The sequence below is a fragment of the Dreissena polymorpha genome, chromosome 9 (genome assembly GCF_020536995.1).
Source record: "Dreissena polymorpha isolate Duluth1 chromosome 9, UMN_Dpol_1.0, whole genome shotgun sequence".
NCBI lineage: Eukaryota > Metazoa > Mollusca > Bivalvia > Myida > Dreissenidae > Dreissena > Dreissena polymorpha.
Window position 1 is genome coordinate 61,588,429 of NC_068363.1, and position 7,265 is coordinate 61,595,693.

The 7,265-nt window shown below is 35.6% G+C and overlaps 1 long non-coding RNA gene across 1 annotated transcript; it reads right to left on the bottom strand.

Moving 5' to 3' along the window:
- Positions 1–556: 556 nt before the first annotated feature.
- On the bottom strand, positions 557–3,015 carry LOC127846450 (uncharacterized). The gene is made up of 3 exons (XR_008033511.1): positions 2,788–3,015; positions 1,894–2,006; positions 557–1,089 (listed from the first exon to the last, which is right to left on the bottom strand). It is a non-coding gene; the product is annotated as an uncharacterized LOC127846450 (long non-coding RNA).
- Between the last annotated feature and the right edge of the window lie 4,250 nt (positions 3,016–7,265).

Consider the following 7,265-nt stretch of genomic DNA (forward strand, 5'->3'; position numbering starts at 1 on the left):
GTTCCTTGTACGCAGAGAAAAACTTCAATCTGTTGGACCTTAACTCCTCAGATAATCGAACGAGCAAATTCTCGAAGTAAAATTTCCTGATGCGCGGTAGTAACAGGTTGACAAATTCTTCATCAAAAGGCATGTCTGTAACAATTTGATACTCATTTGTCCACACAATGAACTTACACAGGGAAGCCTTTGTGCAGTCCATTTTTCCCTTTGGGGTCCAAGTATGGCTTTTCATCCTTAAGCACCACATCATACTTTCCAGACATTACTATGTCATAATGATGTTTTGTTGGGCATTCTATTTCCACAATCGTTTCACTGTCAATCAATCCAGCAGGGCTGGCCGCAATCTAAGGTTCATTTTGACAAATCACAAGTCCACATCAATGAACAGTTTGTCCACAAGTCTTTTCAAACCATTGGCGTGCCACCTGTTCAGATTTTTGCCCATATCTAGTATCTGCAGATCCCTTGAACCTGTTGTATAACTGACTGACATCAAACTTAGTGGGATCAGCACGGCCAGTTTAGGGTAGTGGGTGGACACGACTAGGTAATCCTTTATGGAGGCTATTCGTTGCCAAAAATCCAGCCTTGTCAATATTAATAACTTTTCATTTTAGCTTTTAGTATCATTACACAATTAATGCACACTTCATTAAGAAAGTAACAATAATAATTTAAAATCAATAATAAAAAAATGCATTGTTCATCTGTCTTGAATGTATGATGATTGACAGTCAACTTATTTAAAGTACAGTAGAAAGATTTTTTAACATACCACAACATTCAAAACAGGATCCATCGAGAGATTCTCTTGAATTGGTCTGATGTAAAAAATAGCTCCTCCAAGTCCACTTTCATCCGCCAAAAATATTAATTGTAACCTGAGGATGGAATGTTAATATTTTCAAGATCAACTCTTGAATTTGATTCAGCAATTCAAATCCACCTCCATCTCTCAGTTTGGGATACTTTTCATAAAGGACTTCTCTCAAATATTCTGAATCTTTCTTTTTTATGAGTTTTTTTTCTCTCCAAGTCCTTCATCAGAAGCACTTTTTTGGCTGCTTTGTCTTGTACTGTTTCCTGAAACAGAAAATCATTTTTAAATACACTATTTTATTCTAAAATTTTCAATGATAAAACTGAATATTATCGGTTTCCACTTCTGATGCGATTTCTCCGATTTTAATTGATTACTAAATTTATCTTTAACTGCAAATTATGATAATGTTTATCTCTTATTTCAGACTGTAAATGCATAAAATAATTAAATACCAAAATGTTACATATGAAAGATAATGTTTTAAGTGTATGTTAAAATCACTGATTGTCACCAAGGTACGGTGGGAACACATTTCTAACTAAGATTTCAGGAATGCCTCATTTATAGTATTCTTCCTATCTATACCTAGTTGTCCTAGTGATTTGTTGCAAAGTCATTCATTCATTGATATTTAATTGCCATTTTAATCTTTTTGACATTTAAGAAGTAACGAATAATGAACACTAACTGATTATCAGTTATGGGAGTGTGGCACCCATCATGGACATCACCAAGTCTTTGCTAGCCACTAATCAATATTTACCAATAATTGTTATAACACTCAGTGCTATTCATTGTAGGAGACAGTATATAAGCATGCTTGAATTATCCTATTTTGAGGATAAGGATTGTACTTTCTATCTCTGTCTGTTGCATGGATGGTTAGGTACTGCCGCCATATTTGTATGGTTCTAAATTTGCCTGCGCATTACTTCATCTACTTAAAAAATTTTAAATCATCACACTGTTCCGACACAAACACATTTGAAATCTTCAACTCAAAATTTATGCTGTGTGAGAATGGAAACCTCTGGAAAAAAACTGTCTATATAATGATATTCTACTTTTTATTCTTTCCTGATGAGGGTCGGCCAAACAGCAGAAGTTGTGGGTCCAAGTAGTTTTGGGGATGTTACTGAAGGATGCTTGAGATACGGGCCTTCCACCCCTGGCACGTCTATAAGGCGCAAAAATATTCCTCAATGATGCTGTGGTATTTACTAAAGCAGTTTCACCAGTACTTGGAGTATTAATACATGTAGTACTGGTTGATAGAACATTTACTGCTTCTTTCAACAGGTATGTTACCCATGATAAATTTGCCATGTTATCACTGAAAGATTTAAAGATTCTTTAGAAATTATACCGTTGCAGGCATGTACTTGCAGAAAAATCAAGATATGTTTGATATAAATCCAATATTAAGATGTAGATCTATATAGTAGTTCTGAAAGTACCTTTTAGTAAATCTTTTGAATGTGTGTAGACTACTACAGACTGAAATCTATATTTAACTGTACATAGTAAATCCAGTAAAACACTTCAATTATAAAGGCAAAGAGAAAACATTTATTTCATCTTATAACTTTAATCCTCAAAAGGTGCTCATCAAATGTATTCAAGTTCATATAATTTAAGGTGGCATCTTTCATAAGTAAAATCATAACATTTGAGAAAAAGAATGTGGGTAGGGGAAATTCTATAACACATTGAATTGTAAGGGCTTGGAAAAATTAACTATTTTATAACATTAATTGATTCTTTTCTGTATTTAATGTAAACAATAACCCAATTTATAATTATTTAGTTGAATGTCGGGACTCCAAATTAAAAAAAACGTGTGTTTTGATGAAATGATTTGACAGATATTGAAATAAAACACATTCATAGACATATTCGTAGAGTTTAAATTATGTAAAAAAATGTATTATATAATGTTAATTTAAGGGTTCGCAAACCGATTAAATCACATAAGGCTGGAATGGAGTGCAGCACACAGCTCTGCCTTTATGGCCACTCTCGGCGTCACCGGCCGTCATCTTCATCCCCGAGACGGTTTCCCCAGTGCGTTGAGCGTACTGAGTACCGCTGCCCCAGGGTCCCTCTATAAGGCCACCCTCTCTATGTTCAATGTCAAACTTTTCTGAAAACATGGATAGATGGACCCTCTCTGTGTTCGATGTCAAACTTTTCTGGAAACATGGATAGATGGCAATAAGGACATTATGTACCACGTCATTTCATTTTGTTCCTACATCAAAAATTCTGGTTGATATGGCAACAAATAAAAAAATTATTTCTGACAATGGTGGAGCCGGTAGGGGACTTATATTGCTTGGCAATAGTCTTGTTCAAAATGGTTTGGACATAATTATATCTATACAAGGCTCTTAAGCATTTCATTATTTTTCCGTCGTATGCTTTTGAAAAAATCAGATAGTCCACAAGGTCTTCATATGTTAACTTCGGCCAGTTTTTGGTGTAATTCTTCCTCCAACTGCCTCTGTCAGGGGGAGGTAAATCTGAAAAACATAAATTGAACAATGTTAGGCACCTTTGTTTGAAATAAGGATTGTGATAACAAATTTTAACTGTCTGGGCTAGAAACTGAGGACAGGATACACAAAGGATGAACACCATATATTTATTTCAAGGTGGTGGTGGGTTGAAGCCTTGCATAATTTTTATGCTCCCCGAAATAAAATTTCGGCGGAGCATATAGTTGCCAGTTTGTCCTTCCTTACTTCTGTCACACTTTTGTTACAGTTTCTCATAGCACCTTCAATATTTAACCGATCTCTTCTTATTTGGCATGTAGGTACCTTGCATGGACCTCTACCTTTTAATGAGGTTTGAGGTCACTGGGGTCAAGGTAAAGGTCACTGAGGCTGATAATAGATTTTTCCGTCAATCTTTTGTTACAGTTGCTCATAGCACCTTCAATACTTCAACGATCTCTTTCATGTTTGGCATGTAGGTACCTTGCATGGACCTCTACCTTTTGATGAGGTTTGAGGTCACTGGGGTCAAGGTGACCGAGGCTAATAATATATTTTTCTGTCAAACTTTTGTTACAGTTTCTTGTAGCGCCTTCAATATTTTACCGATCTCTTACATATTTGGCATGTAGGTACCTTGCATAGACCTCAACCTTTTGATGACGCTTGCTGTCATTTGAGTTCAAGGTCACTGAGGCTAATCATAATTTTGTTTAGGTGGTTATTAACACATAGATTGACGAAGCGCATCATCGGGGAGCATCCATCGTTTTCAACGATACTTTTTGTTTAACTACAGCTACATGTAAGTTGCCAAGAAATTGACAACATTGAAAAGTGCTATTTGTACAATATCATTACAATTTACTACTGTAAATGCATCCAGAAAATAGAATATAAGCTAAACATAGAAATAATTAATTACAGTACTGTTTTCATGTGTACATCATTACATGGATATTTGTCTGTTTGATCAGATTGACGGTAAACTTATTGATAACTAACTTTTATTAATTGATACTCTAAATCAGGTAATACATTCATATGACATAGTTCATCATTGTTTAAATCAGATTGATTGAAATTTAACAAACCAAATGGCTATTGATTTCCATCAATAGCCATTTGGTTTGTAATGATCAACGGCGGTCATTTGCAAGCAATTTACATTGTTATGCAAAGTGCACCCTAAAATAAAACCGATTTACAATACAGTTGAGTTCAGTAAAAGCAATCTACATGTAGATTCACAGCCCTTGAGCAATCACAAACAACTTTATACCAAGATTATCTCCTGTTTTATCTTTTCTCGTCTGACCTCCATGTTCTTGGATATTCCATTCGTAATCAACTTGAGTGCATCAGCTAGTTATGCCTTCAGCTTAGTGTCGTTTGACGTCTGCACATGATCCAGGGCCTTGATGATGGGTTCTGCCGTCGAAGCCAAAGTGTTATGCATTGTTTGCAAAATGAAATCATTGTTCCTTGTTGACGCACATAGTTGTCTCCATAGGAATTCATCAACTTGTGGGATTTTAAGGTTCAGGATGTTTTTTGGTCTTTCGTTTTGTTCTTTGGTGTCTTTTATCTTCTTTTCATCGGCTTTGCATTGAAGCGCTTTCTGCGATATGGCCGCAACTTTTTCTGATACATCTTCCCCTGTGTCTTCATTTTCGGCTACGAACGCATTAAGGTCTTGCCAGAAATCGTCTTCTTCAGCTTCTGTTTGCTTTGTTGACAAGAATTGGTCTAATTCAGCATCGAATTCTTCCTCATCAGAGGAATCTTTTTCCTCTGGTTCGTCGGAGTGAACCTTTTTTGAGAAAGGTCCTTCGTCATCAGAGTTGTCTTGTTCTGGAGTTCTTTTCCGCTTCAATTCATTTATATCTGTTCTTAAACTTGCGATGCTTGCCAACATATCCTTGACACTGGAAGCAATTGCTCATGTTTGCTTCCAGCTCGGCCAATATGGCATCACCCCGCGACTTTGAAATGGACAAGCCCGTTTGCTCTGGGGGACCTGAGAGGTTTCCGTTCTCCATCACGTCAGTCTAAAGTAAATAATAACAATGGTTCTTATGACCTTGCATTTTGCAATTGTAGATTTTCAACCACTATTTAGCCTATGTGGTAAATGCAACATGATAATTATGTGGCATAAACGCGACTGTGTCTTATAATATTTTACATGTTCATATTAATATTTTAGATAAATATGTAGCCGAAACTATAAATAGCTATAATAGTTTGGGTTATTCAAAGCTAAATTTAATTTCCGACTGTGCATATGTGAAGGGCAAGTGCCTTTCCTATATTAGGAATTTTCGAGCATATGTAAAACATGCATGTGATCAAACGGGAAACACATGATATGTGTGATCCTCATATGGCGCGTTGAGTGTAAGTAAAACACTCACTACACTCTGAAAAGTGGGTCACGATGTGATTGTGTGATATAATTTGGGGGACACAACATTTTATTGATGAAATTGTCCGTTAATACTGCCGATTTTGGCAAACATATGGTATGAAACTGAATGTATAGCAATTACTATTGGCATGTTATATTGCCTATTCAGTTAAACCGTTGAAGTTATGCAATGTTGTGATTTGCATTTTGCGTTATCACGAACAATAAATTATGGCGACGACATTGTTGTTTGTCGTTTTTGTTGCCTTTGCCGAGCACAGATTTTCTGTGAATGAAAAGCTCAGAATACTGAGAACGACATGACAATGTAGAAAGAAACTTGACATTTGTCATCTTTTCGATAATATAATCAAGGAGTAACGGATTACTTACAATGAAATCTGGCATTGTTCCCGACAATGACCAGTGTCCTGAATAGAAGTTTACATGTCTTACGCTATTTTGCAGAAGACATGGATAACTACAAACATAATCTGAAAAGGATGTAATCAAACATATAAGTAAGAATGTTATAATAATTACCAGTTAATTTTCTCGCTCTCGATTTCCTCTTTGTTACAGATTAAACAATTAAAAAAATATATTAATTTTTGCTGCTTTCCAAGCTGCTGATAAGCCTCGTTCTGCTATTCCTTGCTGTGGTGGCTGCGTCATCTCTCCTGAGGGGCTCTTTGGGGGATATGCAGGAGATAAAATTGTATGTTGATTTCTTATACTTACTTTTTCCAAGCAGCAAACAACTTAGCCTGAAGTGACTGACTGGCTTTCTATTGAACCTCTGGATCTGCTGCTCATTTACCAGCGCGATGGTGTTGTCCACCTCTATCACCTATTCATGTATAGTACTGAACAGAACAGAACAACTCTTTATTTACACCCAAGTATACAAGGTATACAATAAGGGCAACATAACAAAAAAAGTTTTAACAATATTGTCCGGTTCAAGTTGGGATCAGTTATAATCATCCATAATGTAAACATATAATAGTACATGTAGTGTTAGGTATTGTAACTATAATACAAGATACAAAGGGGAACTATTAAATGAGAGTGTTCAAACCCATTCAATGCTTACAAGTTCGTTTGGAGGGGGGGAGTGACATATCTTTATATGTATATATGCAATAGTTATACATCTAGATCATAAATCATTTGAGTAATGTGTACACATGCGTATTAAACAATAAATCTATACAAAACAATGCAGTAACGATACAAATTTTATATATTGTCAGGAAGGCATATTAACAAAATAGTTGTGATAAGCAGGGGTTCTAAAATATTTTAAGAGTCTACTCGTCCACGGGCAAGTTGGACCCACAAATTCACTTGTCAGTACCAAAGAAGTACTTGTCCGTACTTTTAAGATAAATAAAGGAAAAGGTCATTACTAATTAAGCAAATAATACAAACATACTTTAATCCGCTAATAAAGGAAACTCCTTACACAGTTTACATTTACACACACCGGCAACGTTTTCAATCCAAGGGAAATAATTAGCCAATA